Here is a 25,314-nt window from a genome sequence, read left to right as displayed (position 1 = left end):
CTGAGAGGGTGCCACCACAGAAAAGGTTGCTGCAACTATAATCGTACCACCAAGTGTCAATTCTTTTATGCAATCCAACAATATTAAAAAAATGTTTCTTTGGTAATTATTTTTAATAACAAAGAATACATTTGATTAACCGAAGGCACCTTTGATGAATTGCTTCAGTGTGAATAAGCCCAACTCTGGACGTTTTTGTTCCCTTTGTTTATTCATCTGGTCTCGTGTTCACCGCATATCCCATCCTGCTTCCTCGTGCCTCTGAATTTTCCCAGCCCTCCAGGGAAATAGTCTTGTTCCTGTCCACAAATGCAGTTGCTGCTACTAAAAATCTATTGGGGTCACATTCTTTTACTTCTTTTATTTATTTAAACCCAATATTCACCAATCTGGTGCCCTCCAGTCTGAAATACAACTGCCATCAGGTCCAGCCAGTGCACTTGCTGGCTAGGGTTGATGAAAGTTGTGGTCCAAAACACCTGGAGAGCACCAGGTTGGCAAAGGCTGGTTTTGAACACTTCAAGGTGGATTCATTTCCTGCTTTGTGCACTGACTCCAATGTAGAGCATCCAATCATCCACAAGCCCAAGAGTCAGGAATGCACTACTTTGCCTTCGTAATATGTAATTATATAAAGGGACTACTTGACAAGTACAATGTGCCATTTCACCTGCCTTCCTGAAAGCTACAGTACTTCATAGGCTCAAGTTACCAGATCAAGGGAACAGACAAAATTAAGGACATTTTCGTATTTAATGAATAACAGCAGGCTGCAACCCTTCACTGATTCACATCTCAAAATCTGAAAGCCATTTGACTACTCAGGAACAAAGAAAGTTTAGTATTCTACACACCAAGTGTACACTATCTGATTTCCTATTATATACTGCATTCTTAAACATATACCGTATTTTTCGCTCTATAACACGCACCCGACCATAACACGCACGTAGTTTTTAGAGGAGGAAAATCCGTAGGCATGCCACCCGTAGGCATTCCCTCCATAACACGCACAGACATTTCCCCTTACTTTTTAGGAGGAAAAAAGTGAGTGTTATGGTGCAAAAAATACGGTAATTTTGACCTGATTACAATAAACATTTGAGGTTTTAAAACTGTTTTTACTGATAATTTTATTGTTTTACTTTTTAAAAAAAAATAAAGTACTGCTTTGAGGGTGGGTGGGTGGGTGGGTGTGGCTAATACATTCTAATACATTCTAATTAATGTAAGCTTAAAGTACAACCCCCCAAGACACACAAATACCAAGAATGTAGACCTTTATTTCCTACATTTTAAGATATGATCAAAATGTATCCCCACCCCAGCATTTTTACCCTCAGAGGCAGCAACAGGCCCAGGCAACCCATTCAGCTTCACGGCTGAGAAGGGATTTCAACCTGGGCCTCCTCAATCCTACTCTTGACATTCCATCCATTATACCACATAGGTTCTCATGCATTCTCTTCCCTCAGAACCCTATGTTCTTTGGCATGTGCTTTGATCATTTAAGTAACACTAAAGATGTGATTATCATGCTCAATTTGTGCAGCGAATACAGAAAAATCCTACGCATGTTCAGTCAGATGTAAGTCTCACTGGATTCAACGGATGAAACTCCCAGAAAAGTGTACATAGCACTGTAGCCAAAGAGTAAATGAATTACATTGTTTAACATGCTGCTTCACCCTCCCATTAACCTAATGGCACAGCATTTTCACAATCTGCATTAAATCAAACTTAAAGATAAGCAAGTTGCAGCAATCCATAGTGCGTATTCCCGGATCTTTAGGACTAAAGTTATTAACTCATCCATGTATGCTCCCCAGACACAGCTAGCTACACTTCCTGGAACTAATTATTTTATGGCTTAAGCCTAGACTAACCCATCTGTTCAGATCATTCAGCCATTTCATTTAGAAATTTAATGGTTAGCATGTTAGGAAGAAGCAGCATATTGCTGATTTTTCTCTAGTGCAAAAATGTCATATTCGGATATAGAAAGTCTAAAGATCAGGCAAATAAATAAATAAATGCTGTTGGCATATTTTGCAGGCAGTCAGCCTGCTGCATGGGTGTCACGACTGGAAATTTGTTACAGCAAGCCTTTGTGCCTAGCTACATATTATTATTAAGGTAAAGGTAAAGGACCCATGGACGGTTAAGTCCAGTCAAAGACAACTATGGGGTGTGGCACTCATCTCACTTCAGGCCGAGGGAGCCGGCATGTGTCCACAGACAGCTTTCCATGTCATGTAGCCAGCATGACTAAACCACTACTGGCGCACGGAGGACTGTGACGAGTGCCAGAGCACACAGAAATGCCGTTTACTTTCCCACCACAGCAGTACCTATTTATCTACTTGCACTGGTTTGCTTTCAAACTGCTAGATTGTCAGAAGCTGGGACAGAGCAATGGGAGCGCACCTCGTCCCACGGATTCAAACCGCTGGCCTTCTGATTGGCAAGCCCAAGAGGCTCAGTGGTTTAGACCACAGCACCACCAGCATCCCTCTATATTATTATTAATATGCCCTTAAGTGTCCATGTTACACAAATTGAGAATTCATTTGCTGTACATTTATCAAAACGTTTGGCCACTACTCCTGTACCTGTTTAAAACATCTGATAAATTTCTCAGCAATGCTGGTATAGCACTATAGAAACACTTAACATGGTTTGCATTCACAGGACCATGAAGTTGTTGGAAGATAACAAATGAACATCCAGTCCATTTCTATCATCCCACCCACTGCTCAAGAGAACAGGTGCACAACAGAAACAAACTGTGATGGCAAACAACTTGAGATGACTAAATGCAAGCAAACCTAGCCGTACGCTGCATGGGAAGGCAAACACATTCCAAACTAAGCAAACGCCTATAGATACTAACCAAGCTTGGGGGAAAACCCTTTCTAATCCTCAACCCCAAACCACTCAACATGCTGTTTCTAGCTGTGGGGTAGAGAAAATGGGGTGGAAACCATCAGGACTCCAGTGAAGACAACTGAGGCAATCGAAATAGCAATCATAATACGCACTTCAAAAATGCAATGAATATTGTTAATAGAGATGACAGCCATTGTGTTCCACCCAGGCACCCACTGGTGTAGTAAGTCTAAAGATCAGGCAAACAGACAAATGCTGAATGCTTCTATCAGATAGTGGTGTCATGTGAGGCTGCCTTTCAGTTTTAATATCTGTCAATAACTGCCAGCTGAAGAACACTGTCGCTGTGTTTTCCCTGTCCTGACTCCTGCTTCGCTTCTGCCAAGGTAACCAAATTCCTACAAACGCCAAGCTGCAGAGGCCAGATTTCAGACAGTGCCATTCTGGCACACCGTAGGACAGCAGCTTTTGCAAGTGATTTCGATGAGTTGGGAGTGTCCGTGTGTGTGTTTTTCTAGTTAAACAAAGTTTGTCTTTAAGTTTGTTGGGTTTTAAAAAAACGCCGTAAAGGTGTTAGAGACCATTCAGAAAAGAAATCTGAGGAGGGGCTGGTAACTTGCACCATACAAGTATATGCAGTGAGCTAGAGAGAAAAGTCCGAGCCCATCAGCCCCACCCCCTCCCCTGACTAAGTCAACCATTCGATTTGCAAGAATTTGGCGGAGCACTTAAAAGAAAACATGGAGGCTCTTAAAACGAGGAAGTCCCGGTGGAGACAAACCTCCGCGGGATGTTAAAACTCAGTCGCCCTATGTTCTCGCCCCGGTTGTGCAACGCGCCCCCTCCGCCATGGGCAGGACCCGCTCGAGGGCGCGCACGCCTTGCCCCGTGCCGGGCTGCCCCCGATTGCGAAGCGAGAAGCAGGAAAGAGGGAGAGAGAGAAAGAGAAAGGGCAACTCCGAGCGCCTGTCGCGAAAGTGTGCCACCCAGCACACCCAGACCAGAGGCAGGCGGGCGCCCAACTCACCCAGCCCAGGCAGCGACTCGAGCGCCGGAGGGTCCCGCTCCTCTGACGAGAAGAAGTGCTCAGCCCATTCGCGCAACCCCTCAGCGCCGGAAAGTGGGGTGGGCGAGAGATAAAATTTCCCTCTCACACATACACACTCGCTCACTTCGAAAAGGGATGGGGAGGCGCTGCCCGCGCCGCTTCCTCATTTACCGAGGAGGCAGGCGGAGCAGGAACTACCTCGCCCTCCTCCTTACTCCCCCCCCACCGGCCCCTGCGAAAGTGGCGGCTCCGCTGCAGCAGGTATGAGGCGGCCCGCGCGCGCCAACGAGTCACTCACCCGTTTCGCGCGAAGGACCCTCGCCAGGAAGCACAGGACTTGCTCGGCGCTCCGAGGCCGAGAGCGCTGCCCCGAAAAGAGAAAGGCAGTCAAGCGGCACTGCCTCCGCCTCGGGACCGCCCTCCCCTCGCTCGCTCGCCCCGCCCTCCGCCCGCGCGCGCTCCGCCTCAACTTTTGCCGGACGCGCTCACCTGCCGGGCAGGGGAAGAAAGCGGGGCGGGGGCGCGCGCTGAGGGGCGGGAATCCCCTGCTTCGCGCGGGCCACATCGAACCGAACAGGCCCGTGGAGGCTTCAGCGTCTCCTTTCGCTTTTCCGTCCTCCTCCTGCTTCTTCTGCCGCTCGCCCGGTCTCTCCCGTCGCCGTCGAGGAACTTTCCCGGGACGAATGGAGCTCTTTCGCGGCTTCGGGCCTCTCGCGGTTGGCCTGTGCTTGGCCGGCCTTTCTTGCCCGGGGGTGTGTGGCGCTCACAGCTCCGCGCGCCTTTACCTGACCCGGCAGCTCCCTCGTCTTCTCGCTTTGTTTTAAAGTCGGCCGGCCTCCACCTTCCCGCTCTCAGCCCTGGGAGGAAGCGGCGTCTCGCCTCGTGGGGTTGTCGCGGCCGGGCGGTTTCCCCGTGGAAACGCTGCGGACGCGGGCTCTGGAAGCCACGCGGGACAGACCTCGCAGTCGCTCGGTGCTCAAAGAGGTCATGGCCGAGCGGGGAAAAGTGTCTCGTTTGATTAAAGCTGGGTGGCAGAGGCTGGCCCGGGGAAGGAGGTGGTCTCCGCTTCCTTTACCATACCCTCTGCATCACTATTTCTCAGGTTTGTTTAAAAATAAATAAATTAATAACATCAGTATGTTTGCGGCTCTGGAACCGCTGCCTTTGGTGCAGTAATGCTGTTTTAATATCGCGTTTCCTGGTTACCTACCGATATTTTAGACCGTATGGCATTGGAATTGATACTATTTTACGTATGTGTTGTCCTCTGTGGGGGGGGGGAGGGGTGTTAGTTGCTATTTGTGCAATTGTTTGAACTGTTTCTATGCCCATGATTTTATTTCTAAAAAGTATATGACACCCTTGCGTAAAATTTCCAAGTGGTCTTTTGTTGTTGTTTAGTCGTGTCCGACTCTTCGTGACCCCATGGACCAGAGCACGCCAGGCACTTCTGTCTTTCACTGCCTCCCGCAGTTTGGTCAAACTCACGCTGGTAGCTTCGAGAACACTGTCCAACCATCTCATCCTCTGTCGTCCCCTTCTCCTTTCCCAACATTAGGGTCTTTTCCAGGGAGTCTTCTCTTCTCATGAGGTGGCCAAAGTACTGGAGGCTCAGCTTCAGGATCTATCCTTCCAGTGAGCACTCAGGGCTGATTTCATTAAGAATGGATGCGTTTGATCTTCTTGCAATCCATGGGACTCTCAAGAGTCTCCTCCAGCACCATAATTCAAAAGTATCAATTCTTCGGGGATCAGCCTTCTTTATGGTCCAGCTCTCACTTCCATACATCTCTACTGGGAAAACCATAGCTTTAACTATACAGACCTTTGTAAATCACTTTGATATGCCTTGTGGGAAGTCATTTATAAATGTAATTAAACAAAGAGTAAAATGTATTTATTGACAATGCAGTATTTAGTAAAATTGTTTATTAAATTGTTGCTGTTGTTGTTTATTTATTGTCTCTCTCCCTACGGGCAATGGGTTCTAAAAATATGCACCTCTGGTGTCAAAAGCCAGGGTGAAGAGGTGTGTCTTCAGCATTCACCAAAAGCTGTATAATGGAGGTGCCAGATTCCCCTTGGTGGGGAGGGAGTTCAACAAGGTGGGGGCTGCCACATAGAATCCCCTCTCCTGTGTTGCCACCCCTAACATATTGTATTGTTGATGTTGTAATATAAGCTGACTTATGTGGTGCATTTGCCCTGGAAAGGTGCTTGACTTTCTGTGAGGGGCAGTCAGGGTAGAGCCAACCGTGGATGGAGTCTGCAGCTTTACCAGTTGATTGTGAGAGTGTAGAGCTGAATTGAAAAATGAAGACCTAGGTCTGATAGAAGTTTGCATTTTTACTTTTATTTTTTTTCTCTGCAACATTTGGCTTGGCTGGCTTGCATGACTCATCTGGTACCTATAAAGGCCTTTCTACACTGCTCTCTGCAGTTTATCGTTTTCTCTTCTAGTGGAATCTAGGAGGCTGGCCCAAGGCTAACTGCTGCCTGAGGCAAAGGACAAGATGGTGTCTTTCCTGTTCCATGTAGAAAAGCTGAATATTACTTCAACACTAGAGATGGGATAGTGTCCTCTGCTACTCCTGAGGGCCTAAGGCTAGCTTAGTAGGGGAAAGGGCACACATAGTTCTGTTTTACATTAACATTGGAGAAATGTATGTTTTCTATTTGTGTATAAAATGCAGAGCCGTCCCACATTAAACTAGTCTCCTTTGAGAGGAAGGGTGGGATATACATTTTAAAAATAAATAACGATAAATGATAAACTTTCTTCCTTAACAAGTGACACTTCCTGTTGCCTAACTCACTTAGCCCTATTTCAAAATTGATAGTCACATACACTTACAAAATCTTACACAGAAAGCAAAAAAAGAAATGGGGTGGAGGAAGAGGAAGAAGGAAACAAGGAAAGTTAGCTGTGAGTCTATATAAAAACAGACCACAGTTCAAATAATTCCAAGAATGCAAGCCATATGTTGTTGAATCTATTACTGGCATTCCATCTGCTAATTATTGCTTGTTCCTTTACTGCCAGATCTAGCAGAACCCCTGTCCTACTGCCAGTTTGTAAAGGATTCTCTGCTTTTTGGACACTTGTAGCTCTTAGGAAAACACAAATGTTAATTCATTGTAATATTCCACCTGAATGTTTTATACCCAAGAGTCATATTGGAAGCAGCAAAGCAGCAATGATCTTTTTTTGATATAGTTACAAGCCCAATGGATCAAAGGACATAGTACTGTCGACATAGTACATCTTGATTTCAGTAAGGCTTTTGACATAACCCCCCTTGATACTCTCGTGCAGAACCTAGAAAATGTGGGCTGGATGTGGTAACTGTTAGATGGATTTGTAGCAGGTTGACTGACCAAATGCAAACAGTGCTCACTAATGGTTCCTCATCATTCTGGAAAAAAGTGACAAGTGGAGTGCATTGATGCTGTTTAACCAGGAACACAATAAGCGTATCTTGCCTCTGGGACATCCTTGTACTCAACAGCAAGAGTCAAACATTCAACTGTCCAGCTCAAGTAGGTTGTATGCCAATCTACCAGCATGTATCAGCCCAAGGTTAGACCCATTGAAATAACTGGACTTAATTCAAAGTTAGCATGCATAGGATTCTGCTGTTAGGCCTTAAAATACTGGCAGTTATGTCATTCAAAGTCTCACTTCCTCTTTCCTGACAGAGGGAGGGAGAGAGATGTGGGTGGGTGTCTGTCTGGTGGTAGATATTTTCAGAACCAAGTAAGCAACAAAATTGGAAAACATTGTTCTTTTGACCTAACCTGTCTTTTATATTCATCCATTTTACATTTCTTAAAAATACTGCAAATTGCAATATTTAGTCTACATTCAGCCCTTTCAAACTATGCAGAACTGGTGTGTCTGTGTCCGTTATCTTTCATTTTTTTCAAAACTGCTTTTTCAATAGTAGTTTTGAGTGAAACAGGAAGTGTGCCTTTTTAATCGTTTCTATAGTAAAAATAACATTGATAATGTGCTTTGTGGAGCCTACTGAAATGTCAAAAGCATGGTGTCCAAGAGCTCTTGCTTCAGAAATCACATTGCGATGTATTCTGCTTATTTTCGCCTTTACCCTTTCAAAACAGGTTCAAGCTGACGTTTGAACTTCAAACAGAGGATTATGTCATAAACCGGAGAGATGGAGTGGTGTAGTGCAGGGGTCGGCAAAGTTTTTGTGGCTTGGGCCAGTTCACAGTCCCTCAGACGGTGCGGTGGGCCGGAGTGCAAACACTATTTCGTGCGCTCCTTCTGGCACGGAGGAGGCGTGTGCGGCTTCCCATTGGCTGCAGGAGCTTCCTGCAGCCAATGGGAAGCCGGCCAGCATCGCAGAAGGCGGTCCCCGCTCTGCTCCATGCTGGTTTAGCGAGGCACACGGGAGCCGACCGAGTGGGCAGTGGGGGTCCATGGGCCAGTTAAACGACCCCCAAAGGCTGCTTGTGGCCCATGGGCCTTAGGCTGCCGACCCCTGGTATAGTGGTTAATGCTGGATTAGGATGACCCAGGTTCAGATCCCCACTCAGCCTTGAAGCTCACTGACCTTGGGCCAACCACTATCTCTCAGCTTAACTAGCCCCATGGGGTAGCTTGGAAGATAAAATGTATGCGTATGTGGTGGGGCAGAAAACAATGTAGGCCACTCTGAATTTGGAGGGAGGGTGGGTTAAAAATGTAATAAATTATAACTAAACAATCTTATGTTACAAATGATATTGGTGATTCAAACAAAATGATTTAAGTTCACATGGCAGCCTAATGGTTATACTCATTTTCAAAGGAAAATGAATATACCGTAGAAAAGTATCTTGAAGACTGAGATATTGGAATACAAAAACAAGGTTGCACACACATCATATATTTAAAGCACATTTCAAGTACACACCCACCCCTAAATTATCCCTCACAGAGCTATAATGCCCAGCACGCTTATCAGGCTACAGTTCCTATGATTCTTCAGAGGGGATGTGCTTTAAATGTATGGTGTGTACACAGCCTAATTTTGTATTACAGGATCTCAGGAACTCTGAAAAAATATAACGTTTATTAAACTGGAAACCATCCATGTGCTCCCCCTTGCCCCTTCCTTTCATCCTGATTTTAGTATGGTTTCTTTTAAACCACAGTTCTCTGTTACATCATATCTTCTTACTTGATATCTTCACCAAAAATGCCCACTCAGAGCTAGGAAACAGAGAGGGAAGGTGCCCTGTTGCCTAAGTAATGTTTGTGACAAATAAATAAATATATTTTTAAACAGACCTTTTTATTAAAGTGATGAAATAATATATTGATTTGCCTCTATGCCATCTTCTCCTGAAACATGCAGGCAATTTTTGTAAGGAACCACGGGCATAGCCAAGGAGGGCAGAGGGGGCAGCTGCCCCTCCCCAATCAAGTAAGTAAATAAAAATGACTAACTAACCAATCACATGGCAGATAGCTCGGTTCTGCCCCCTCGCCCAAACATAAATCCTGACTATGCCTGTATAAGGAACCTCGAGCACTACAAGGCAGCAAAGTATATAAAAATATTCTGAATTAGCAAACAAGCATAGTACAGAGGTTAATTGCAGCATGGTATCCACAAACCATTTCATATCCTGATACAATCTATATTTTCTTTGTAAAATTTCAGAAGGCGAGTTGGTGGTTACAGTATCACTTGTCAGTTCAGATAACTGAAAATCCAGCACCTGGGTAAATAATTAGGATAATAATTATGTGTTAGTCTTAGGTATATTAAGCTATACTGAAGAATTATATTTTTCCTACAGTTAAAAAAAGGTTAAGACCAAGTACTGGCTAATAAATGTGTGCCCACAGTATATTACTGAACCTCATTTATTAGCATGGATGTAAATCTCAATTATTTAAGACCCTCAGAATCAAAATACCTATGTCTGGCAACTGAACTTGTTCTGCGTACATATACAACTGTGAATAGTTATTTATGCAGGAATTTTGTATCTCTACCTCAACCAAGGCCTCAGGTTAGTTGACCAGGAACTTTTTAACTTTTAGTAGCAAGTGAAATTTGACACTAATGAAAAGTGTACATTTTATGATTCCAAAGTTGAACCATTTTTTTCTGCAGCCCACAAGGTCAATCCCTCCAGCTGAATTTAGCAGATTTGTCTTCACTCCGGAGGACAGCAATCAGCCATTGTGATTGTGATACCTGCAGGGATCCCAATTTCAGTGTGATCCCAGAACTTGGGATTGTGATCCCTGCAGTGCCTGTGGGAGAAGTTTAAACTTTAGAGGATGTAGGTTTCTGGCAGGAGTCAAAACTAATTTAGGTGGCTGGATAGTTTTTTTCTGTAAAACACTTCAAACCACTTCAGCAAACTACAGAATAAACATACTGAACCAACCTGTTGCCAGAGAAGTCCAGGACCCAGCTATTCAGCTGCAATTAAACATTTTAAATGTGTTGTAAAGGGCAATATACAAATGTGACAATAGATGGCGATACTGAGCTATGCAAAATTCAATGTATTTCTCGAAACGTTTTTTAAAAAAGCATTTTCACAGCATTTTTTAAATATGTGTGTAGATTCCACTTCTCTCTATGGCTAAATTGATCTATGCAGCAATTGTACCCACCCCTCTAATAGTTCCCTAAGCATTGGGAAGAAGAAGAAAACTGTATTGCTTTTGTTTAGTAGGTGGCTTACTCTCCTTTTACAGTCTGGAAAGCACAGCTTCAGAATGTGACTGCAGCTGTAGTGAGTTAGGGAGAAGGATGGCAATATTCTTTTCATAACTGGAGGAGGAACTGGGAAGTGTTCCAGATGCAAATTAAGGGCTATAAGGGGAGCTTGGTCTTCCAGAGCATCAGAGGAAAGGGCACAGATCTGGGCTGTTGTCCATGCTGACTTGATTGTTAAGCTGGGTCACTCAGGCTGGGTCACTCAATTTGCAGACAAATTCTGATCCACTGTATAAATGGTTTGTTTATCCTAATAAAAAAACCTGCTTGCCAAAACACACCCATGTGAAGTTCCATTCCTACTACCATTTCTGAAAATGCTTTCTAAAGTCCGCTTCTTCTATCTAGGAGGTGGGTTTAAAGACTTACATCATTGCCACCTTCTCATATCATGCTAATGAATATTAAAATAACATAACTTCCAGTGTTTTGGTTTCTCAATTTATGGAGCTTCCTTCTCCTTTCAAGTATAAGATATCTCTCATGTATCTTACAGAGCAAGCCTATGCATGTCTACTCAGAAGTAAGTCCTATTGAACTCAATAGAATTTACTGCCTGGTAAATTCAGGAACCAATGTGCTAAGTTTGGCAATGATATCTACAGAGGAGCCCAAATCCTATATAGAGCAAATGAACAAACCAGTTCCTAAAATATATAGTATATGTAATGTAATGCATTTGACTACATTATTCTCCGAGACTCCTGAAGTATTTCTTGAAAATAGAAATGAAAAAATTGAATTAACTAGCTGTAAATCAACTCGTAACAGCAAAACTTTTATCTTTTCTTCCATGGAAATCAGATAAGGTTATTTCGATAACAGAGTGGAAAATTAACAACTTACGTCCTATTCAGTCAGAAGCTACCAAAGAAGCTGCATTATGTGAACTTCTATAAGCAATTGTAGGCTTTTATAAAAAATCTTTTATTCAGAATTACCAAATCAGGAATAAGTATTAATAATAATTAATTAATAATAAATCCTTCTCATTAAAATGCTTCCAACATAAAACAATTCAAAATTCAGTTATATTTTAAAGCAGCTAAACTCTTGAATATTTATATGAAAAATGAAGACATAAATTCTGGAATTTTAAAGTCCTTTGTTCATTTCAGCTTCATTGCCCTCTATGCTCTTCTCAACAGGAGCTGCATTTCTAGAATTCCATCTGCTCTTCCTCAAACATAAGTGTGTGTATATACATTTACTTCCAAATCACACTAGTGCTGGAGAAAAATCTGTTGCTTTTATATAGATAGATAAGTAGGTAGGTAGATACATAGACAAAACAACACTCCCTCAATTCTGCACATACATCTCCACACTTGACAGAATGGATATGTATCCTTCATGTGCACCTGTGTATACACATGTAGTAATTTTCATGCGTAAAATAGGATTATGTGGTGGTATGTCACACAAGAAAGTGAAGCGGAAGAGGGACAAGTATCTAGATTTCTGCTTATTTCCTATATACATAAGCTTACAAAAAGTTTTAGGAATATTGAATTTTTTAAAAAATCAGTCAAAGCACTTTCCCGGGCTTTCATTCATCAGCTAAAATGACTATTGAAAAATTTAACCGGAACTGCCTATCTTCATTATTTTTTTTTTTATAAAATTTTTATTGGTTTTTCAACATATAATATAAGACAATACAAACAACAAACACTGCCTATCTTCAACATACTTACTTCTTATAGTGGTTGGTATTGACACACCCGTTCAGCACATGGGATGGATGAACGATATGCAGGGCAAAATATTCCTGACAATTATTATTTAGCCTGATATTTAACTTCTTAGTAAAATATACATGGTTTCTAAATGTACCCAGTGAATCTTATACAGTGGTACCTTGGGTTAAGTACTTAATTCGTTCCGGAGGTCCGTACTTAATCCGCAACTGTTCTTAACCTGAAGCACCACTTTAGGTAATGGGGCCTCCCGCTGCTGCCACGCCGCCAGAGCACGATTTCTGTTCTCATCCTGAAGCAAAGTTCTTAACCTGAAGCACTATTTCTGGGTTAGCAGAGTCTGTAACCTGAAGCGTATGTAACCCGAGGTACCACTGCATATACTTTCTTACCCAAAGTGTTGCAGACTAGTGTATTGCTGATAAAGGTTGTTCCTGTACAATAAACTTCATAATAATAATAATAATAATAATAATAATAATAATAATATTTATTATTAATTATCATCAAACCATTTTTACAATAGTTTTAGTTACAGTCAGCTACACGAATTCCCTGGATAGACAGAGCAACTCTATACCTCCTTGCTACTTCAAGATGGAAACCTAGACGTAACATACTCGGCAACCAGATTTTGTGCTGCTATGATGGGCATTCGCCGAAGAATGCTTTGGGTCATGCACCAGACTTAAACTGAAGGCTCATACGCAAGACCTGTGCCCTCTCCCTTCTGTAGTTACTTTTGCAATTGCTTGCTCTTAACTCTCTAGCTGATGTTAAGTTTCCCTCATGCATCCCCCCTTTTATCTGAGTCACTCATTTTATCTGTTTTATTTCCTAAATTACTGTGTGTTTCTATTTTAACTTATGTTGGTCTGTGACCATAATAAAGATGTTGTTGATGAATCTCCTTGTTCTTTTTTTAAAAAACCACTTAAATGCTACATGATGTTAACAGGCAACAGATAGTAAAAAAGAGAGAGAGAAGTATATATTTTTATTAGGTATCATTGTGTTCTTTCCCCAAGTACTGATGAATTTCTTATTACAACTGTTCTTATGGCAACCTCTTTTTCATAAAGGAAACATAATTTCTTGTGCTTTACCTTTTCCTGTTCTCTATTCCCCTTTTCTAATTTAATTGAGGTGATTTTATTTTTAAATATTGCAGTAGAACTTTATTTTCTTGCTATTTTCACACAAAGGTAGGTTTGCCATAGCTTTGCCCATATGCAAAGTGGCTACATGTAAATCTATAGTGTTTTTCCCCCTTTTAAATTCTTCTGTTGTTTTTAAATAGTTTCTATACACTGTTGAGCCCTTGGGATAGGCCTGCCTGAGGTTTAAAAATAAATAAATAGAGGGGCCCTATAGAGTCTGAGTTCTGAAATTCAGTGGGTGCAGCCTTTGACAAGGGCCTTTCTTGTGTTTTTGTCAAAGCTGCCTCTGCTTTAGATGGGACTGAGAGAAGCAACTGGGAAGTTTCATAACTTGGACAGGCTTGTATGGAAGAAGGCAGGCCATCAGGTAACACAATCCCAAACTCTTTGGGCTTTGTAAGTCCTAACCAGCATTTCCTTTTGTATTTAATACATTTACAGTATATAACACTTAAGTATTCACATTTCTAAGCAAATGTTAAAAAAAACAATCCACAGAAAATGGGACAATAAAATGATTTTTTAAATTGTCATAAAGCCAAACATTACCTTTGAATGCCTGCAGGAACAAGAAAGTCTCAATCATGCACTAGAAGCTCAGCAAAGAGGAAGTCTGTTCCACCTGTCCACTACATTGGTTGTACATCTTCTAGTTACCACAATTGTGCCTGAAAATAAGCTGGTAGCTAGTGATGCTGTAACACACACAACATGGTGCTGGAGAGATGTAGCCCTATGAAGCATGTCCCACCATCTGAGTTGTGTTCTTCTAAGGCAGGCATCCCCAAACTTGGCCCTCCAGCTGTTTTGGGACTACAACTCCCCTCATCCCTAGCTAACAGGACCAGTGGTCAGGGATGATGGGAATTGTAGTCCCAAAACATCTGGATGGCTGAGTTTGGGGATGCCTGTTCAAAGGACTCAACCCTTGCCTGAAGATTCACAGCAGTGGGGTTGCCGGTGCTTGTGCACAGGAAATCATGGAAAGGGTGGTGCAACAGCGTTATCATGTGTGTTCTGGTGGGTGGGTGGGTGGGTGGGTGGGTGTCCCTTTCATTGGGGATTCATTGTCTCCCTCTGTGTGTGGATGGCATGTGGGAATCATAGCCACGCAGCTCCTAATTGGTGGCATTAGTAAGGGTTCTGAGGGCATGGCCGCCATTTTTGTGGCATTTAATTCTTTCCCAAGTGATGTCTTTCACTTTCCCCTCCTAGGTTGAGCACATATAGGACACAGTGCTCAGTGTGGTACCATGCAGAATTGCTTGAAAAGGCTAGGAAAGTAAGCACAGCCAGCTGAATGGCCCATTTTTCATATTCTTCTCTCTTCTTTCCACTGCCACTACAGAACTACATACTGTATATCTGAAATAATTATTGTACCAACCAACCATTTGTTGTTGCTGTGCTGTAATCTATTAGAGGAACATATATTTAGTCTTTCCAAATGTACAGGCTCGCTATTCCAAAAGCTAATAAAAAACATATTTTTTTCCTGGACCTAAATTATGTTTTTTGTTTCCTTTCATGTATTGGCATTTTATTTTTTAATTTGATCAACTCCATATTATTCATTTTAACCAGACTTAAGACCATAAGAGGAGCCCTGCTGGGTCAGACCAAAGACCTATCTAGTGCAGCATTCTGTTCTCACATGGGGGTGGCGCTGTGGTCTAAACCACTGAGCCTCTCGGGCTTGCCGATCAGAAGGTCAGTGGTTTGAATCCCCACGACGGAGTGAGCTCCCGTTGTTCTGTCCCAGCTTCTGCCAACCTAGCAGTTTGAAAGCAAGCCAGTGCGAGTAGATAAATAGGTATCACTGTGGCGGGAAGGTACGGCATTTCTGTACACTCTGGCTTCCATCATGGTGTTCCATTGTGCCAGAAGCGGTTTAGTCATGCTGGCCACGTGACCCAGAAAGCTGTCTGTGGACAAACACTGGCTCCCTCGGCCTGAAAGCGAGATGACCACCACAACCCTATAGTCGCCTTTGACTGGATTTAACCATCCAGGAGTCTTTTACCTTTTTCTGTTCTCACAGTAGCCAACCAGATGCCCTATGGGAAGCCCATAAACAAGATTTGAGCATAAGAGTAATCTCCCCTCCTGCAGTGTCCAGCAAGTGGTAGTCAGAAACATACTGCCTTTGACTGTGTATAGCAATTGATAGCTTTATCCTCCATGAATTTGTCTAACACTCTTTTAAAGCCAGCCAAGTTGGTGGCCATCACTGCCTCCTGTTGGAGAGAGTTCCATAGTTTAACAATGGTCGCTGTGAAGTATTTTATTTTGTCTGTCCTCAATCTTCTAGCCCTCAGCTTCACTGGATGTCCACATGTTCTAGTGATATGAATGACAGAGAAAAACTTTCCTCTGTCCGCTTTCTTCATGCTATCCCTAGTTTTATACATTTCTGTCATGTTACCTCTTACTCACATTTTCTCTAAACTAAAAAGCCCCAAATAAACTATAACCTTTCCTCATAGGGAGGTATCGCCATCCCCCTTTCTGAACCTACAATATCCTTTTCAAGGTGAGGTGACTGGCTTTTATTAAGGAGGACCTGTATATTCAACCCACTTGTGAGAAGAAGAAGAAAAACAGCTCAAAAGATTCACAGCAGTTCAGAAAATATTGAATTAGCTAATGACTACCTACACTTTATTTTAAGATACACACAAAGATTAAGAGCAACACCATAGGCAGCTATTTCTAATTTTGTCATCATATGTTTTAGGGCACCAGCTGTTTGCCTTTTTTTAAAAAAAGGAGCATAAAAACTAGACAAAATATTTTACTCATCCAGCAGCAGCAGGAGCAGCAACAACAAAATGAATATCCATCCTGCTCTTAGTTGACATAACGAAACATTTCTGCCCTTGGATTTTGAGTGACCAGAGGAAGTTTTCAGTAGTTGACAACCACCAAGAATGTGCTAATGTAGAGACACCATTGTAAGAAACGGTTACTTTATATAATTCCCTTTATAGAATCCCCATTAGTAGTCACGATGGTGTAAAATTGCAACATCTTGCTGTGAGTATAGTCCCACTGCTAAGGAACCAGTTTGAACAATGGTACAAATGTGGCAAACTTACTGTTGACCTTATAACATCACCCTTCCTCAATCTGCCGCCCCCTGCCCCCTGTTTTACATTGCAGTTCCCATCAGCTCTAGATAGCATGGCCAATGATCAAGGATGATGGGAGTTGTGATCCAAAGTATATGGAGTGCACCAAGTTGGGTCGGGTGACCCTGTATTTTCCTCAGTTATTTACATAGGAACCAACATTCATTTCCTTATGACTCTTGGAGAATCCTGTCAGGTTGATCATGCAAAAAAGAGGGGAAATATTCTACTGATTCTGACTGTTTAAAGGCCACTGTTGAGGGATCATTCCAGGTCTCTAATTGGTCAATGTACAAGACATTAATTAGTCCAGTGAAATATGCACATATGCTTTAGTCCCTTTTTTGTGGCTTTCATTCTGTAGTATCAGTAAATAATATCAGTCTTTGCAAATATGTTTCTGTGAAAGCAAGGAATATCAAGTAAGGACATCAGTTCATCATAACTGACGTGAACTAATTTTGCTAATGCATCTGATTAGCAAAAATGATTATGGGTTAATTACGCAGAACTTCTGTTTTGCCATAGGCATAATGTACATATCCAGCAATGACTCTGGAGCCTAGAAAATATGCATTATCTACTTACTTACTTACTTACTTACTTACTTACTTACTTACTTAATTTATATACTGCCTTGAGTGCTATGGCACTCAGAGTGGTTTGCAATTTAAAGCCAAAAATATTTAAAATGCAGAAGGCAAAACAATGAAACAGCAGAATCATCTCAGGCCATTTTGAGTCTTTCCGATAGTTGATAGTACAAGCTCCCTGACCTTGGCAAATCCTCTGCTGCCCTTTTCTGTGAGCACATGGTCTTTAAGTTATCCTGGGAAAGCTGTGGGAGAACTTAACATTCTCCTTGTACTGAAGACCCAAGTGTTCAGCTTGCAGTTAAATAAGCAGCAAAAATAAGCATTGATTGCTTGTATGCCCTTCCTCTCAAAGGAGCCCAGGGCAGCAAAGATCAAAATGTTAAACAAATATGACTTAAAATAAAATAAATCATATTTTGAACAATCAAATCCATCTAAAACATTTAAGACCACATAAAAACATTCAAATACTTTCACATCGTGGCACCCAGCTTCCATTGCAGTAAGGGGCCTTCTGTGAACAGAAGGACAGCACTGGACACAACCTATTGTTACTGCACGAAATCAGGATGTCATGTTACATTGTAGTACAATTTATGCCATAAATTTCCCACATTAAAGCACTGGATGATGCAGAAAAACCTCTGTTTTTTTACCTTCAGGACAATTTATATATTTTTTTTGCTTTTACAAAACTTAGTATTTCAGTTACGTTTCAGATAAGATAAAAAAAAATGGGTACTCTTTATTTGACTAGATCAATAATGTTCAATTGGAGCCAGAAAGCTCACTAAATAATTGCACAGTTTCACCATCTGAAAATGTGATGCGAATAGCTCAATTATTCATCTCAGAGGATGCTTTGGAGAAGAATGAGGCCATAATACCCTGCCATACCCACTGAAATCTGACAGTGATCCAAGCCCAGAACATTAATTCTGTGAATGGAATGTAAATAGCTAGAATAGATTACAACACTAGTCAAACCCCAAGCAGGAGAATTCAGAGATACCTAAGGTTTTGTCTCATAGAGAGAATAAAAGATATGGGTCTATAAAAGAACCCTTCTTTCATTTGCTCATGTTAAATATCTGATACGCATGTAGAAACATGCAACACAAAGCAGATCATGAAAATGCTGCTGATTCTCTGAGCTTGCTTTCCCTCACAGGAGAAACAACTTCAAGGGAGACAGTCCAACCAGTCTCTGCAGGATCTGCCTAGAGCTGGAAACGAGAGGCAGCTTGGATGGCCGCCTTGAACTTCAGGCAGGTGATGTTGATGAAAGCCTAGGAAGTCACCTTGAAGACATTAATCATGCCGCCTGCCTGGAGGCTTTGGAGCTGGCCCCATCGCGCTCAAGGAGAGAGTGTGTTGCCTGAACTCAGTGAGCAGACAGACGTTTCCTGGCCTTTTATTAATGAATAAAGTAATACATAAATCCAAGCCCAGCAAATGTCTGGCTGCCCACCTGAGTGCAAGGAAACAATTACGCTATAAACAAACGAACGAGATGCAATATATTAGCTTGGGTCCTCAGTCTTTGTAGGCAGAATTTGGCTCATGGGAGACTTCTGCTGGACAAAAAAGGGGAGAGGGATTTTTTTTATCATTTCCTGCCCGCCTTCACTGTCATTTCCTGTGCTCTCCTGAAAACCGTACAATGTAGCAATAGATGGAAGGAACCCTCCCATTTGTGGAAACAACACTGGCTCTGAACCAGTTATCTATCTGTAAAGCTAATATAATTATTCCCATGTCCTCTACATAGGCTGCTGGAATTCATCTTAGCTCCATGCAGGGACTCAGCTAGATTGGCAAAGAAAAAGTGTTTTATATGCGTTGTATATGCATTATAATACTGTGACACCAGATGGTGATGTGGAGTTCTGTTCTTGCCAACGTGATTTCCCATTCAAAGTTTACAATGCGTTTTCCTGAAACACTTCTTTGATGTGTCTAGATCCAGCTCAGGTGACCTGAGACACCAGTAGCCAGAAGACCTTCATAGCTAGAGGTGAGCCATGGAGTTTTTCATTCAGGCCAGCGTGCGCTACCCAGTTTTCGGGCTGCTCAGCCAGATCCCCTTGCCTTGGGTGGATCAAGAGCAGGGGTAGGCAACCTAAGGCCTGTGGGCCAGATCCGGCCCAATCGCCTTCTCAATCTGGCCCGCAGATGGTCCGGGAATCAGTGTGTCTTTACATGAGTAGAATGTGTCCTTTTATTTAAAATGCATCTCTGGGTTATTTGTGGGGCATAGGAATTCGTTCATTTTTTTTCTTTTCAAAATATAGTCCAGCCCACCACATGGTCCGAGGGACGGTAGATCGGCCCACAGCTGAAAAAGGTTGCTGACCCCTGATCGAGATGCTGCCTGAGGTAAGCACAACCACTGCCACTGCTGCAGCTTGAGTAGCAGCAGCAAAGTAAATTATGTAATCAAAGTACAGACATACCTCGAAAGTCGAACAGAATCCATTCTGGAAGTCCATTCGACTTCCAAAGCATTGAACTTCCAAAGTGCGGCTTCTGATTGGCTGCAGGAAGCTCCTGCAGCCAATTGGAAGCTGCAGAAGCCCCATCAGACATTTAGCTTCCAAAAGAACGTGAAAAAACTGGAACACTTACTTCCGGTTTTAGATTGTTTGGGAGCCGGAACGTTCGACTCCCAAGGGATCATTTGGGAGCCAAGATATGACTGTGAACCACAAAAATCAATAAAATCTAGGTAAAAACTGCTTATGCAGTATAAACACCAAGACATGTGATGAGCTTTTGCTGAATTTGGAATTTTTGGTGAAAAGCAAGTCTGGCACCCAGCTTAACACTCCAAGCTTAATTCTAATGCTTAACTTGATCCAGGAATTTAGAGAAGTCTATCACCCATAAATTCAGTACACTACAAAAAACCAACAGCAGTACCAGCAACAACCGCCCACCAACAAAAAACCTCAAACAACACCCCAGCCCAGTAATCTGTTCAGCAGCCTCAGTTTTTGCAGCTGGGGTCAGTCAGGACCCCAACTTCCCTGGCCAGGTGGGAGAAGGCCTGCAAGGCAGAGAGCCGGTCTTCTAGGATTTACAGTTAGATGGTCTCTGGCCTCTTCAGCAGTCTCAGCTTACAGAAGAAGAGACAAGGGCTGGCGCTGGAGGCCCTTGTGGGATCTCTAAACATTCCTCCTGTGAGAAATGTGGTCCAGAGGCCTTATGGGGAAAGGAAAGAGAGGTGGAGTGGCATGGTTGGATGCTTGCGCTTCACTCCTTAGCCAGTCTTGCACCACCCAGTCCAAAGAATGAGTGAAAAGCAAAACCAAATCAATGTAAAACAAAAATAAAAATTGGGAGGGGCAGAGGGCCTGGCTCTCTGTGTGTGTCTGAGGGCAATATGGTAAATGATACTGACACCTGCAAATTGGGTGTTAAGTGATAGAAACATGATTTGGAAAGAAGCAGTTCATTTATTAGTTAAGGCAATGACATCTATTCCAATAAATTTAGGCACGTCTAATATAATATAATGTAATGTAAAAGGGACACGGGTGGCACTGTGGTCTAAACTACTGAGCCTAGGGCTTGTGAATTGGAAGGTCAGCAGTTCAAATCCCTGCAATGGGGTGAGCTCCCGTTTCTCGGTCCCAGCTGCTGCCCACCTAGCAGTTCGGAAGCACGTCAAAGTGCAGGTAGATAAATAGGTACCATTCTGGTGGGAAGGTAAATTGCATTTCCGTGTGCTGCTCTGGTTTCATCAGAAGCGGCTTAGTCATGCTGGCCACATGACCCAGAAAAACTGTCTGTGGACAGATGCCGGCTCCCTTAGCCTGTAAGGCGAGATGAGCGCCGCAACCCCAGAGTCGTTCGCGACTGGACTTAACTGTCAGGGGTCCTTTACCTTTACCTTTAATGTAAATTAGAAAGTGAAAGTAAGGTAGGTTCTGCATTCACTGTCCTGTATCTATCTCATTTTGTGCAAAGGATATCCCCTGCATTTGCTTCCAGCATTTGAATCTGGTTCTGTTCATAACCCTGGTAATTTAAAACTGCTGTGGACTACTGTTTTTTCCAAAACAACCGTATGGGTAGGACAGACAGCTGGGATTCATGTATGAAAGCACTTCCAGACTCTTGAGCTTGAAAGCAATAGGGTATAGTCTAAAAACCACACTTCCAAAGTAATAGATTTTAAGGTTTCATTAGTATATAAATGTTTCATTGTGAAGAGCTTGAAGACACAATGTAAAAGTACTGAGGTGGAACATATGATAAGATTCTGGACCAGGTTTATCTTTCAGTGTCTTTTGTTATATTCAAAAAGAGCTACCCAGGACTGAAAAGGCTGAATTGCACATCAGTTCTTACAAATCCTTTGAACTGCCCAGTACTGAAAAGACCAAGGTGTATAATATCAGTTCTTACAATTCCATTGAAATGTATATTTCACGGTTTCTGCATTCATTGGTCAAGACATGAAGAATTACTTGAGCTTGCTGTGGTTTCTGTGGTAGTCAGACCAAACACATATGCAACTTATTTTTGCTAGTAGGTGGCAAGGCATTGGCAACAAAGGCCGTAGTTAAGAGTGGCCAAATGTTGGGGAACAAACACTTTAGGAAAGGTACTCAAAGACAACTGAATAAACTAAAAGAAGGTGAGGTGGCACCCTTTCTGGTCATGCCACAGTTTGTTTTTTAACCTTCCTAATGGACCTATCTTGCTTTGTATGCAGAGCAGGAGATAAAAATTTGCCTTAAGTCATTTAGAATGCCCAAGGGTTTGGAAGGAGAAACACTTGCTGGGTTATCAGGAAGCCAAATTTACTACTTGTTGGGTCATATTGTGCCAATCCTCATTAGGGATCCCATTTTACTCATATTGCAGAGCAGTATTCTGTACAATATAGTGATGGCAGCAGTGGCAAGCCTGATGTTCTTAGTCAGTTCACAATTGTATCTGTTTGTTAAATGTACAGGGCGGGATTCAACTTATCAACTTCTGCCAGTGGAAACCAGCAAAATGGCTCCTGCTAGTGCAACAGGGCTTTTTGCCTCCCTATCTTGACCTGCACACACACATCCCCCCCCCCAAAATGGTCAGGAAGTCCCTCAAAACATTGCGTGCAAAGAGGAGAGGAGAGCTTGCACTGACAGAATAAATGCCATAGCGCTATGCTGCCTTCCCCCCATACCCTATTCTTCTTGTCAAGAGCTGTCAGGTGTCAGGGAATCCGATCCGCACACGGTAGGCTGCTGGGAATAGATAAGACAGGGAAAGTTCTTACCAATATATTTTATTCAATACTCACAGAGAGAGACTTAGAAACGCAGCCTCTTGGATGAATGAGTAAATCTCCATCCTCCCTTCTTTCCACTTCCTCATTCATCAACAGCATCACCCAGCATTATGGTGGTCGCTTAGGGTCATTTGTCTCCAAGCCCTTTGCTCTCCTACTTTCAATTCCCGCCGGGGTCTGGGAGAAGGAGGGTCTGGAATGCTTTCTAGTGATAACATGTCAGCCAGCTGCTCCAGCTCGTCCTCCTCCTCCTCTCCTATTGTTTCCCAACTTTGCCCTTCATCTGCTTCTGAGCTATGACCTCCTGCAAACCAATGTTGTAAATCTATACTGTCTTCCTCTTCTCTGGAAGGTTGAGACTAGGGGGGCGATCTCCACCACTCCTCCTCTGTCCAGTCCCTGACATCAACTCAGGGCGGCTTACATGTGCTGTTATGTACACCACTAAGTTATTTTATGAGAGGGTTGTATATACCTTAATAAATAAATAAATTTTCCTAGTGGTCTCCAACCCAGGCACCATTCAGAGTCAAACTCCCTTCTCTTCAGCTGTTTAATCTTCAGGCCGTTCTCTGACAACAGAACATAACAGTTTGAGTCATGATGTTGGTCCAGTGGTTCCTTTTCCTTTTCATTCCATTGTTCTAATGCAGTGGTTTACTCTAGAGTTGGACCATAATGTTTCCCCCTCCTTTGGCAGGACCTGTATCTGGCAGGAGTAACTGCATTTGCCTATAGCTCAGTCAGATAATTAATAATGCTGTAATCAGTGGAGCTACTCATTGTTTAAACATCATGCTGAAGAAACTGCCATAGTTCAATATGCAAGGATTTTTTTTGGTTAATAAATAACTTAGTAATATTAATTTGTATATTTTCTTTGTTCCTCTGTTCTATGGCTTTTTATTTATGGAGAGAATTTGGTTCCAGCATTAGCAGCATGCTTCCCTGTGAGATTGTTATTTGCAATTCTAATTTGCTTTATTGCCTTAAAAAAAAAGTTACCATTCTGAGGATTGGGTGGGAGAAAATGCCTATTTTCCAGCTGAGGCATAGTTGAAATGAAGCCGTGTTTTGTTTGTGCTGTGGATAAATTCTCCCGCAGGATAAATTTCTCTCCAGGAAATGTGCTGTTTACTACATACTGATTAAGTTTCATGACTAAGGTACATGCCCTCATGACAACCCTTCTTATGGATCTACTCTTGATTAACTGGTGTTATATAACTACTTTAAGTCTTGGGAAAAAATTCTGAGGCAAGAGTAAATACTGTAGAGGGAAGGGAGGATAGCAAATGTTTAACAAAGGATGCTTTGTTAATCTAAATCCCACCATGAAACTAACATAGTACGTTCAGCCTCTTATTCATTCCTCTATAGATGCAGTTTATGGGGAATGTATTGCTACCACACAAAACACCCTCCGCAGTTCTTTGTCTACAGTGGAACCGACAGTACAACTTCATTTGACCCAGTTCCTTTGAAAGAGATTCAAGCCTGAAGAATTTACACCAGACATTATCAGAACAGAATAAAACCACCCAGAGTTTGACAAGGAGTTCCTGAGTGCCAGAGAAGCCCAGAAGAAAATAACAGAGTATGACAGAAGGTCTAACCCTTTTACACACCCCATACCAATTCTCTGACACAATCTGTAACCAACCTCCTGTTATTAGCTGTGGTGGGAAAAACATACAGGCAAACAATTTACACTTGTATACAGTATTTTGCTTTCCATCATCAGGACCAACTTGTGCATCTCTGTGACTGACATTGAGGAAGTGGTGTGCGGGAAAGTTAACATCCCCTTCTCCCTTATTTATTATTTCATTTATACTCCACCTTTCCTTCAAGGGGCTCAAGGTGATGTACTCTCCCCATCTCCATCTTATCGTCACAACAGCCCTGTGAGGTTGGATAGGCAGAGAGATGGCAAATGGCCCAAGGTCAGACAGTGAGCATGCCACTGCACCAGTCCAAATAGCCCCCTTTTAGCCAAAAAGAATGACAGACAGACACGGACAAGGGGAAGGAAATGAAAAAGGAGAGGAAATATGTCAGAGTCATGATTAGCTGACCATTTGCTACATACATCTGACAACTTTCAAAGCACATTTGAAACATATTTCCCCCCCTCCGAAAAATGTTGGGTACTGTAGTTTGTTAAGGATTTCTGGGAATTGTAATTCTGGGAGAATTAAACGACGGTGCTGAGAATTCTTTGAGCGAAGGAATGTGCTTCAAACGCCCATTAAAGGTATCATGTTTACACAGCCAAAGCCTGCTCTAGTCCACAATTGTATGAATTTGTTTTAAAGTAACACCACATTTATTATTTGTAGATTGTGAGGGAAGGGGAAGGTTAATACTGCAGCAAATTGGCACAGCTATTCCTCTGCAGTTAACCTGATCCATGAGCATAAACATGAGGAAATTCCCAGCTGAATTTTTTGTTTTGCTTTCGGGTGCTGGTGCTGGACTGTTTCGGCTAGGACTTCCTTGTTTGCTCAGGCAATGAGTCAGGAAGGTAGCCCTGCAGTAGTCAGCTTTTTAACTTTACATGGTTTGCTCACTTTGTATTTTCTTCTTGCATAATGGTTTTTCTTTCTGACTTTCTGCGTGGGTTTGATCAGCTTTACTGATTAGAGCATGTAGATGTCAGCAGTATGGTTATCTGCAGCCCAGGATAACAGGAAAAACAAACTTGCTTCCAGAAGCAATGAGTAACTCTCCAAGAGCAATTTGCTCTGCTTCAGC

The 25,314-nt window shown here is 42.4% G+C and overlaps 1 protein-coding gene across 3 annotated transcripts in view; it reads right to left on the bottom strand.

The window, feature by feature from the left end:
* The window catches only part of PRKCD (protein kinase C delta), a 64,289-nt gene extending 59,928 nt beyond the window's left edge, over positions 1-4,361 (bottom strand). For 2 of the 3 annotated variants that reach the window (XM_053377612.1, XM_053377614.1), the window contains exon 1: positions 4,236-4,361. The gene's annotated coding sequence lies outside the window, so the exon portion shown is untranslated. Of the gene's footprint in view, positions 1-3,916; positions 4,145-4,235 lie in introns of those variants that run through there. The other variant, XM_053377613.1, reaches the window with a different exon arrangement.
* Between the last annotated feature and the right edge of the window lie 20,953 nt (positions 4,362-25,314).

The sequence above is a fragment of the Podarcis raffonei genome, chromosome 2 (assembly GCF_027172205.1).
Source record: "Podarcis raffonei isolate rPodRaf1 chromosome 2, rPodRaf1.pri, whole genome shotgun sequence".
Taxonomy (NCBI): domain Eukaryota; kingdom Metazoa; phylum Chordata; class Lepidosauria; order Squamata; family Lacertidae; genus Podarcis; species Podarcis raffonei.
The sequence above is the reverse complement of the archived record's forward strand: the minus strand, read 5'-3'. Positions and strand labels throughout refer to the sequence as shown.